The following is a 12,014-nucleotide window of genomic DNA, read 5'->3' on the forward strand; positions in this document are numbered from 1 at the left end:
AGCCAGAGGCTAGCCCCATCAACCTCTGCCCCCTCACTCACTGGCTGTGCCTTGGCTTCTACTGTGGAGGTGAGGCAGTGCTCCTTCCAAGCCTGACTAGGTTTGAGGTTTCTGTATCTAAACAGACTCCCTGTGGGTTAAACAGTTAAATACTGCAGGTTAGCAGGCCTGTGAGGACCCACACTACGGGAGAGGCTTGGGAGTGAGGAGCCACTGGGTTCTAATGGTCAGATTCTGATGGGTTGCCAGATGTTCTACCTAGGGGACCCAGTGGAGAGCAGTTTTGTCAAAGAAGATGGAAGTCTGCAAGCACCATGCTCAGTTTGAGACTCTAGGGGTGTCCAGGTCCCTCACAGCAGAAAGTCTGGCCTTTCTCCTCTGCCATGTCTCCCCATCTCTAGGTCCATAGACCCTAAGGCCACTTCTGCTCCAGAACAATAGCTAAGACTAATTCAGAGCTGAGGGAAGGATTGTCCCCTTCCTTTGTCCATCTTCCCTGCTGTTCCCCCAACACTGTTACATTCCAGTCTGACAGAGGGGCAGGGGAGCCATTTTTCTAGCTGGGATAATCCTGCCTCTCCTTTAGGCTAGGAGCAAGGCAGACCCAGAGGGGCCTCACTTGGCTCTTGAAGGGAACACAGAGAAATGGCTTTCTGATGGCACCACTGTGCCTAAGGGACGTTGAGTCCTTTGACTCAGAGTTACTTGGCTCACCAGTGTGGCTGCAGTGAAGGACTGGCTGGAACTGTGGGGGAGGGGCAGCAGGTGAGAAGTAACACACTCCTGAGGGCTCCACAGAGTGGGGGAGAGAGGGTGTGGCTGCAGCTCCCTCACTTCCAACCTGGGCCTAAAGAGTTCTAGACTTCTGTTCTCTTACTTATATTGACAATGACAATCAGCTCTTCTAGTGTGGGGAGCTGACAGAAAGCGGCTATCGTCCTTGCAGCCATCTTGAGCCATATACCCTGACAAGAGACTTGATTACAACAGCCTACAACAGCTGAGCACACTCTGATAACATCTTGTTTTAGATACCCAGGATCTTCCCTTGGGTTCTGCAGAGCAGTTCTTAACATTTTTGGCGCAGCTTGGGCTGCAACACTTCTAGAACATTCTTTCATCAAATCTCACTTAGGTTATTGGTCTACCATCTCTCTTAGGTGACTGCCAGGTGACATGAGGGAAATTTGGAGGTTTCTGCTGCTTGTTCCAGGTCATAGTAATAAATCAAAGTCCTCTACTCACTCCAGAAGGCAAGACTTGTCCTCTGGGACCCCCATAACACTGGTTGTTCTGTACCCAATATCAGGTATCTTGGTGCACATGAAGGTACCCATGAAGGTGCCACTGATTGGAAGAGATCTGTGGTGGTGAGAGAAGAGGCCTTGGGAGTCTGGTCTACAGCATATCAGAGTTGACAGGGACTCTCTGGACTGTTATCGACACTCACATAAAACCATTGCAGGTTCCTTCATGGGCCCTGGGTATTCATGAGCCACAATAAAGATGAAGAATGCTGAGGGTTTGGGGCACCTTTGTTACCTCTCAAGCCATGGTCTTTCCAATGCTGCATATACCTGCAAGTTCTTTTAATTCATGAATTTCATGATATCTTAGTTACGGTTTCTATTGCTGTGATAAACACTATGACCAAAAGCAACTTGGGGAGAAAATGTTTATTTCAGTCCATAGCTTGCTGTCCATCATCCAGGAAAGTAGGGGCAGGAACTCAAGGCAGGAACCCAGAGGCAGGAACCGAAACAGAAGTCATGGAGGAGTTGTGTTTAGTGGCTTGCTCCTTGTAGCCTGTTTAGTCTGCTTTCTTACACATCTCAGGACTGCCTATCCAGAGGTGGCACCTGCCACAGTGAGCTTGGACTTCTTCCACTGATCATCGATCAGGAAAATGTCCCACAGATTTGCCTACAGGCCAGTTGTAAGGAGGTGTTTTCTCAATGAAAACTCCTTCCCAGATCACCTCAGCTTATGTCAACTTGACATAAAAACTGTCTAGCACACATGGGATGGGAAAGAATGAAGCCGATGGGTACATGGTGGGGATTGAGGAGAGAAACCCCCACCAAATAGCTGGGGCAGGGTCAGCAGGGGCCCTCTGGGGGTTCTTTAAGCCTATGAGGAAAGACTGTCACGTAGGTACATGGAGTGGGATCGGCTGCCAGCAGCTGGCCTGCAGGATGGAGGGGAAGGCTGAGTGCCTCACCCCTATCTAGCTCCAGGAAGGTAGAGGGTAGAGGGTGTGGCTTTCAGAATCTTATCAATTCTAAAGGAATGTGTGGGGCTACAGCAAACCCCAGCTGCAGGCGGAGGAGTGGGGGTACGGGCTGGGACCTGTCCCGACTACGGGTGGGGAGTCTGGGAGGGCCCTCATCAGGCAGGCTTGGGCCAAGGCCAGCTTTGAGGTGGAATTGGCAGAAAGCCCTAGGCATTCCTGGCCCCTTGTATGAGCTGGCCTTTCTTCTCTGCTGCCAAGGTCCACCCTGGCTTCTTCCTCCCTGTTTGCTCATGCAGATCAACTCATTGGGTTGTTTCTGGCTCTGTCATATCTTCCTTTCTCAAGGTATTTGTTGGTTGAGGTGATGTGTGTGTGTGTGTTAGACAGGGTTGCATATAGTATTCAGACCTGTTTGGCCTGGAACTCACTTTGTAGACCAGACTAGCCTTGAACCTACTTGCCCCTGGCTCCTGAGTACTGCAGGTAAAGGCATGTGCCGCCATGCCTGGCCTAAGGTCATTTTAAATTTTCACAATCCACCCAATTTATATATTTAACCACTAGTTTACACTGAGTCTCAGAGAGGGTAAAGAACATGCCTAAGTCAGGTGTCTGTCAAGCCTCAGAGTCACAGATCAGATCCAAGGCTGACCTACGTTCTGCTTCTCCACACTGGAGGTTCAGAAAGACTGCTGCCTGAAGCTTATGGTGTGTCCAGCCTGTTCCTGGAGCCATAAGTTAATATTACCCAAGGTGTTAGCTGACCCCTAAGATGAGAAACTTAGGAAGAGAAAGGCTTACAGTATCAGTTTATCTTGCCCTTGGTTGGGGTACTAGTTATGTTTCTTGCCCCTGTAACACAATACCTGACAAAGCAACACAGGAAAGGAAGGGTTACACTGGCTTATGGTTTGAGGGTTCAGTCCATCATGGCAGGAAAAATCAAGCAGCAGGGTTATGAGGTCGATGATGTGGTTTGAATAGGTATGGCCCCTGTAGATTCATGTATTTGAATGCTTGGCTCATAGGGAGTGGCACTATTAGGAGGTGTGGCTTTGTTGGAATAGGTGTGGCCATGTTGGAGGAAGTGTGTCACTGTGGAGGTGGGCTTTGAGGTCTCAAGCTACACCTAGTGTGGCACACAGTCCTCTTATGCTGCCTGCAGAGCAAGATGTAGAACTCTCAGCTCCTTCTCCAGCACCATGTCCGCCTGCACGCTGCCAAGCTTCCTGCCCTGATGATAATGGACTAAACCTCTAAAACTGTAAGCCAGCCCCAATTAAATGTTTTTCTTTAGAAGAGCTGCCATGGTCATGGTGTCTCTTCACAGCATTAAAACTCAAACTAAGATGGATGGTTACACTGTGTGCACAGTAAGGAAGAGTGGTGGCCTACACCTTTGCTCCTCACTCAGGAGGCAGAGGCAGGCAGATCTCTGAGTTCAAGGCCAGCCTGGTCTACAGAGGGAGTTTCAGGATAGCCAGGGCTATACAGAGAAACTCTGTCTCAAAACACCATGGTGATGATGATGATGATGATGATGACGATGATGACGATGACGATGATGGTGATAACAATAGCAACAACAACCACAGTAAATTACCTTGGTAGTTGTCTTTGATTACAGCCATAGGAAAATCTTATCCCTGGGGACAAGAGCCCTGAGTCTGTGTGTCTACCACAGTTACATTACCTGCTCCAACTTACTCATGAGCTTCTAACTCTCAAAAGTGTCAGCCAACAAGCTCTCATTTTTGCTTAGGTCATTTTGACCAAAGGACACGAAATTAATGCCACCTGTATAACATGGAAATTGCCTCTCCATGGAAATATTGGCTTCTATTCCGTGAACCTACACTGTCCATATCCTCCATCTTGGTAGGCTCTCAGCATCTCGCCTCTACCATCCACTCAATTGCTCAAGCACCTTTTTTCCTCCTCACCAACTCCAAATCTGAACACCAGACATGGCATCTCTGCTGTGGGCCTGTGTTAAAGCACGAAGCCTTGTAAATTCTGTCTTCCACAATACAGCTCAGGTTCTATTTGTCTTCTTTTGCCCAGTATCCTAGTCCAGGCCAGCCCTCTCTCACCAGGATGACTCCAGGCAGCCTTTCTGGTCTTTCTACCAGAGTGATCTTTCAAACACACCAAGCAGGTTACATCACTCCCTTGGACAGAATTCTTTCATAATTTCCCACTGCATTTGAAATGAAATCAACACTCGTTGCCAAGGCTTTAATGGCCAACCTTTCTCTACCTTACCCCGCCCTGCCTTCTTTATATTCTACAGAGATAAGCTCATTTCTGCCTCAGGCCACTTGCATCACTTGCTCACTGTCTGGAATGATCTGTATCTTCGAATGGTTGTTGTTGTCAGAGCCTCTGCTCTCTGAAAGAGGTCTTCTTCCTGCATTGTCTTAGCTCAGACAGCACCGGCTCTCAGGCCCATTCCACAGCTCGCTCTGACATCACCACATTGACCTCCATCACAGCACTTTTCATGGTGGCTGATTCTGAGTGACTCAGATGGATTAGCCATTGAGCCATGGGCTGAGAGGCAGTTCTGGGTCTGTGCGGGTTCATTAAGGTGAGCTGGCTGGCTCCATGGCCCACATGAAGCGAACGCACATCCTCCCCTGAGCAGCAGCAGGTGAGGTGGAGCATCAAATTATCTCTACATTTTTTTCATACATGAGGACCAGTTTTAATGAGGAAAAAAAACCCAACAGTAAATACCTTATAATGGTTAATCATGAGAGAGACAGAGAGGCAGAGATGAGAGAGACAGGGAGACAGACTGACACACACAGAGACAGAGAGACAGAAATGAGAGACAGACATAGATATGAGAGAGAGACAGAGACAGACAGACAGACAGACAGACACACACACACACACACACACACACAGAGTAAGAAAGAGATTGATTGTGCATGTGTGTGTCCATGTGCATATGGAGGCCAGTAGATGACATCAGATATCTTCCTCAGTTGCTTTCCACCTTATTTTTTGAGCTGAGATCTTTCACTCAACCAAGATAGTAACCAGCAAGGCGCAGAGGTCTTGCTGTCTCTGCCTTCTCATTGCTGAGATTATAGGCATGTGACACAACCCCCCGTCTTTTGGAATGGGTGCTAGGGATGTGAACCCAGGTCCTTACAGTGTATGGCAAAGTGGTTTACTAATTGAGCCATCTCTTCAGCTTGGTGGTATTTCTTCTTGATCAACAACCTGACGGTGTTGAGAAGTGCCTGGCAGATTAGTGGACGCACACTTCTGGGTGTGTCTAGTAGGGCTTTTAGCAAGAAGAGCGACCAAGGAGGGAAGGCCTATCCTAAACTGGGCAAGACATGCATAAAAGTCAGTAGATCAAAGGGCAAAGTAAAAACCCCATCTGAGGTGCTTCCTGGCCTCGAGGTGAGCGACCTTGCTCTCATCGCCCCTTGTCACCTCTCTCTGTTGTGTCAGTGGTGCTGAGTCACGCCTCACTGTGGGCCTATAGCAATGGTGGAAACAACCATGGGCTGAAACCCCGAGACAGTTAAACCTTTTCTTCTTTTAAGTTGCTCTCAGGGGCTGTTTCTGTGACGAGACATGTGACTTACACACATGCAAAGATGAACACATGGACTAAACCCCCAGGAGAAAAAAAAGCTCCATAGGAAATTGTGGCCATGGTTAGGCATTTATTACTTATTTTTTGATTTAAAATTATTGTGTGGTGGGGATTTGTGGGGATTGTGTGGTGGAAGAGTGGGTGTGTACTGCACAGCAAGCATGTGGAGGTTAGTAGACAGTGTTTAAACATTTTAATCTTATGTATATGAGTGTTTCACCTGCATGAGTGTCTGAACATCACTTACATGCCTGGTATCCTTAAAGACCAGAAGAGGGTATCAGATGCCCTGGAAGTAGAATTACAGAGTGTTGCAAGCTGCCATGTGAAAGCTAGGCACTGAACCAGGGTCTCTGGAAGAGCAACCAGTGCTCTTAACCACTGAGCCATCTCTACACACACACACACACACACACACACACACACACACACACACAGGACAATTTTGTAGTCAGTTTTTTTTCCCTCCCACATTTATATGGATTTCAGGATTGAACTCAGGTTACAAGGTTTGTGCAGCCAGTGTGTCTGCCCACTGAGCCATCCCGTTGGCCCTCTTATCAGACTTTAAAAATAATAGTGATTAATGGGATTGATCACTTCAACGAAAAGATGGGGCATCTCAGAAGAGAAACAGAAAAGATGTGGATTGTAAAAAGTGAATTTTAGAACTAGCAGGTATGGCAGTCGGAAATTAAGAACTCAATAAGTGGATCAGATGGGCAGATTCGATGCAGGTAGAGAAAAAATTAGCAAACTGGACATAGGCCAGAAGAAAATGTTCAGACTGAAGTGGGAAGACACTGAAGAGTAGAAAACAGAGCAGCATAAGAGGGGCCTGAAGCTCAGGGGTTGTCTGCCTGGTGTGTAGTTAGGAGATGCCTGAAGCGTGGGTAATGTCTACCCAATGAGTAGTTAGGAGACGCCTGAAGCACGGGGGATGTCTGCCTGGTGTGTAGTTAGGAGATGCCTGAAGCACGGGGGATGTCTGCCTGATGTGTCGTTGGAGCCTCTGAGGAAGAGGAAACCACGTGATATCTGAAGGAGTAATTGTTGACATCTTCCAAATTTAAGAGAGACATCAAATCATAACATGCATAATCAACTGAATTCTAGACAGAGAAACTCAAAGGAAGCTATATTTGGGCACATGATGGTAAGAATTATGGAAACCAAGACAAAGCAGAGAGGTTACGGGCAGCCAGAGGACAGAAGACATCACATCTCAGAGGGTCTCTGATGGGACTGGAGGCCAACTGCCCCCCAAAAACCATAGCGGAGGAAGATGATGGAACCAGCGTGACCTTCAAACTGATGGAAGAAAACACTCTCTGTCTAGAACCCTGGCTCAATGCCTGCTGTGCTCTTTCTTCCTCTTCCCGCCTTCTCTTCCTTCTCCTTCTGTTGAAACGGGATCTCTCTATGTAGCCCTGGCTGACCTGGAACTCTCTATGTAGCCCATGCTGGCCTTAAACTCACAGAGATCCCTCTGCCTCTACCTCCCCCTGCCCCAGTCCTGGGACTAAACAGGCCTGGCTAAAGATCACATGTTTTGCTCCTCCCCTTCGCTGACCAGCATCACCCCAGTTTCTCTGCTCCTTGCTCACTCCACATTTCTTCTATTTGATGTGTTCTTTATTCAGACATTCATGTGATTACTCTTCAGCCTTCATGAAACTTTCCTTTAATGTCACTATTTACTCTTTAAATTTGTGTGTGTGTGTGTGTCTGTGTGTGTGTCCCCATGTGTGCACATGCACCCACACATGCACACACATGTGAGCTATGCTGCATGTATGAAGGTCAGAGACACAGATCCTGGGAGTTAGTTTTCTCCTTCTACCATGTGAGTCCTGGGGATTGAATGCAGGTTGTTGGGCTTGTCAACAAGCGCCTAGACCTGCTGTCTTAGTTAGGGTCTTATGCTGTGAACAGGCACCATGACCAAGGCAAATCCTATAAAGCACAATATTTAATTGGGGCTGGCTTACAGGTCCATTATCAACAAGGTAGGAGCATGGCAGCATCCAGGCAGGCATGGTGCAGGAGGAGCTGAGAGTTCTACATCTTCATCTGAAGGCTCCTAGCAGAATACTGGCTCCCAGGCAGCTAGGATGAGGATCTTAAAGCCCACGCCCACAGTGACACACCTACTCCAACAAGGCCACACCTCCCAAAAGTGCCACTCCCTGGGCCAAACATATATAAACCATCACATTGTACTCCCTGGCCCCATAGACTTGCTATCTCTATTTTTTAAAGTCACTGTTTTTCAGTGAAGACTGTTGTGACACCTTATTTAGAGATAACACTTCATCTAGTGTTGTTCCTCATCTGTTTCCTGGGGGATTAGTCTCTATTCATTATTGACCTCTGTCATACGATATCTTCATATATTTATATTTTTGTCTCCTTTGACTTAGATGTAAAGTGATCACTGTAACATGCGTGTGTGCATACCTCTCCACACGCACACACACACACACACAGAGACACATACACATGCAGGCACACACACATGCACATACACACATGCATACACACATATATTTCCATCTGTGTTATTCAGGGTCTGTAACATGCCATATCAGCAGAAATAGAAATTGTACTTATTACCTATTTTTCTGTGTTTCAAGTTTTCCTTTTTCCCCCCTCATGACTAAAAGTCTCCAGACACACATCAGCTGTGTGGATAAATGGAGGGAGCAGCTACTCAGGAGGCTGAGGTAGAATAATCCCAAATTCAAGGAGGGAGCAGCTACTCAGGAGGCTGAGGTAGAATAATCCCAAATTCAAGGCCTGCCTGGGCTGTGGAGTCAATCTGGGCACCTTAGTGAAACCCTGTCCCCAAACTTTAAATAAATAAATAAATAAATAAATAAATAAATAAATAAATGTAAGGCAAGCTGGCCATGGGGTTCACTGGTAGAGCATTTGCTAGGGTGTGTAAGGTCCTGACTGAAATCCCCAGTGCTACTAAGCAGACAGACAAACTCTCAAATAAAATGGTTTTCTACTCGAGGCAGTGTGCTTGGGCATAGGTTGTGAAGGGGTTACTCTCTGACTTCCCTCTCTGTTTTTCAGATCTATCTCCTTTCCATCTGATCCCTTCTCAGGTATCTCCAGAGACGCTCATTCAGGAACCCCGGAGAAGCAGATGGTGCCCAGCCTGGGCAGGGCAGGCAGGGTCTGCCTTTTCCAGTTCTCTGATGGGTTTCCTCCACAGTACATACTGCTGAGGGTTTCGCCCGTGTGCTCTGGAACACCTGCATCAACGGCTGCTTGCCCTGACTCTGGGACTTGGTAAAATGCTGTTTTGCATCGATTTTTATTTCTTCTCCATAATTTGCTGGCCCATCAGCTATCCCCACTCTTGTCTCCATCTCTGACCCAGGTGTCCAGCCTACTCTTTCATGCCTGAAAGTCAGCATGTCCACAGCACATACACCACCACTCTCCCTCCAATGGCTACTGTATCTCCTGGGTCCTCTGTCTCTGAAGAAGGGATACCGTCATCCCAGAAGGCTATACTTAAAGCCCAGCAGCCATATTTCTCCTCTATGCTGGCTCCTAAATCCTCTTCTACATACCTTTCTTTAAAAGAAAAAAAAAAAAAAGAATCCTTACTGCAGTTATTTATATGTGTGTATGTGTATGTGAGAACACATATGGAGAAATCAGAGGATACTTTGTGGAAATTCTTTCTTTCCTTCCATCATGTTGGTTCCGGGGAGGGAACCCAGGTCAGGCACTTGACATCAAGTGCCTTTACCTGTAAAACCATCTCACCAGCCCCCCTACATGGCCTTTCAAAACCATCTGTGCCTTGATGTCTTCAGCCCTGGCCTTCCTTCTGTACATCTTCCCAGAACAATCTTGACCTCTCTGCCTGGGTATTTGAAAATTACTTCCAGCGATTCCCCGTTAGCTCCCCGTCAGCCTTCTGCAAATTTGCCTTTGGATATTGTTCTTCACAGACAGTGACGGCTCCATCTCTCCAGGTTCACAAACCCCAGCTGTCCTCAACCTCTACCCCTAGTCTCAGTCACACATCCTGTGTGCCAGCCCAGGCTGGTGGGTCCCTGCACCCTCTCCTGCCTGCCCTGTCCTACCCTAGCCCTCGCCATGCATTCTGTATACTGGTCCAACCTGGTGAATTCCCTGGACCCTCCTCCACCCAGGATGTCCCCAGTTCCCAGGTCTAGCCTCGGCTGCACAGCCTGTGCACTGGCCTAGTTTGATGACTGCCTGAGACGCTAGCCCAGCATACTCATACTCTATAAAGCATAGCTAGGGTATTGCAGCCTGCACATCAGCTCAAGCAGACCCAGCCATTCATCTCATTTGCATGCTTTTTGTTTGTTTGTTTGGGTTTTTATTATTGTTGTTTTTGTTTTTGCTGGTTTGGTTTACTTTGGTTTTGAGACAGTGTTTCTCTGTGTAGAGCCTCAGGTATCCTTGAACTTGCTTTGTAGACCAGGCTAGCCTCAAACTCACAGAGATCTGTCTGTCTTTGCCTTCTGAGTGCTGGGATTAAAGGTATGGACCATCATGCCCGGCCTTTTTAAAAAATGCATTGATGTTTTGCCTATATGTATGTAAGTATGTTGTGTGAGGGATTTGGACCCTGGAGTTACAATCAGTTGTGAGCTTCTTTGTGGGTGCTAGGAATTGAACCTAGGTCCTCTGGAAGAGCAGCCAGTGCCAAACAGACACAAACAGAAAAGAAATCTCCCAGGAGCACCAGCCCCCCAAGACTGGCTGCCCCTGGCATCTTTTCCTACACTACACACACAGGGAGCTGAGGACATTAATGTATTATGGTATTAATGCAGTATTAATGGTATACTGCAGGTACTTTCTGGATCCAAGAGCCACATGGACCCCTTGCCACCAATTTTGCCCCTGTCTGTGCCTTACATACCAGCTTCAGTGACCCTTCCAAAATGAAGGTCAAGCCTGCCCCTCTGCTGGAAGCTCAGTCAGCTGCCTGTCTCATTCAGCTTGTCTGGGTCCCGAGAGCCAGCGGCTTGGTAGGTAGCTTCTGGTTCTACTCCTTATCCCACCTCATTCCAGCCATTTGTCTCCCCAGCTCCTCTGTGACCAAGCTCCGGCTGATGCAATCTTCAACACTGCTCTTCTCTGCTGAGAAGGGTTTTCCTCCCGAACCCATGGAATCCCCTTACTTTCTCTATCTGAATGCTTTGAAAGGGGAAACCAGTCTGAGCTGGCTTTCCACCAAACTCTGAAGTCCCCTCAACTCTCTGTTTTTCCATTGTCAGACCAAAGCGTCTCACAGTGATTTGTCTTCCCCTGGCTGCACAGAGGTTCTGTGAGGCCAGGAACTGCCTGTCATGAGTATCAGGAGGCGCTGTGGCAGTCACCTAGGGAGTGAATGGATGCCAGTCAGCTGCTTCCTCCTCGTGACATCTTTATCTTGTCTTCTAGATTCCCTGTAACCCAGATGTCAAGATGCCTCAGAGGGTAAAGGTGCCTGCCACCAAAACTGGTGACTTCAGTTCAGTCCCTAAAGACCACATGGTGAACGGAGAGAACCAACTCTCCATTTGTTGTTCTCCCCAGAGTTGTTCTCTGATCATCACATGCACCGTGACACGCCATCCCCAGAAGAAATAAAGACCTGTACATTTCCTATAGCCATCCCTTCGTCCACACTCACCCCAGTCAAATACCCTGGCTCACACCTCCCCTGCCCACTCTTGCCTCTTGCAGCTGATCATCAATCCAGCCCGACACTGTTCATTCAGGCTCTCGCCACAGCCGTTTAAAGCGTTACTTTTGATTGTTTCCCCCTGTGTCAAAATAAGATGTATTTCTGATGGAAAAAATATAGAAGGCACAGATAAATAAAAAATAAAAGGGAAAATTCAACTCGTATCCCTACAGCCTAAAATCTAGAGATAAGCACGGTGGAAAGCTATGCCCCACCTCTCCCCACCCTGAGTGGCAACAGAATCCAAGGTCACGAACATGCTAGACAAGCCGTCACCGAGCCACACACCCAGCTGTGTTTTCTACACGTAGCTGCGCCTCCATTGACGCGCCAGCTGAAGCCCTACTTTGGAAAAAAAAAAAAGACTACGTGGTAGCAGCTGATGTTTTCGTTTGCTCTGCAACTCTAAACAGGTTATTTAACTTTAA

General features: G+C 47.6%; 1 long non-coding RNA gene across 1 annotated transcript; it reads left to right on the forward strand.

Moving 5' to 3' along the window:
• Positions 1-3,389: 3,389 nt before the first annotated feature.
• Positions 3,390-11,727, forward strand: LOC117709360 (uncharacterized). The gene is made up of 4 exons (XR_004606881.2): positions 3,390-3,497; positions 8,937-9,155; positions 10,707-10,885; positions 11,301-11,727. It is a non-coding gene; the product is annotated as an uncharacterized LOC117709360 (long non-coding RNA).
• The last annotated feature ends 287 nt before the right edge of the window (positions 11,728-12,014 follow it).

The sequence above is a fragment of the Arvicanthis niloticus genome, chromosome 5 (genome assembly GCF_011762505.2).
Source record: "Arvicanthis niloticus isolate mArvNil1 chromosome 5, mArvNil1.pat.X, whole genome shotgun sequence".
In the NCBI taxonomy this organism is placed as follows: Eukaryota; Metazoa; Chordata; class Mammalia; order Rodentia; family Muridae; genus Arvicanthis; species Arvicanthis niloticus.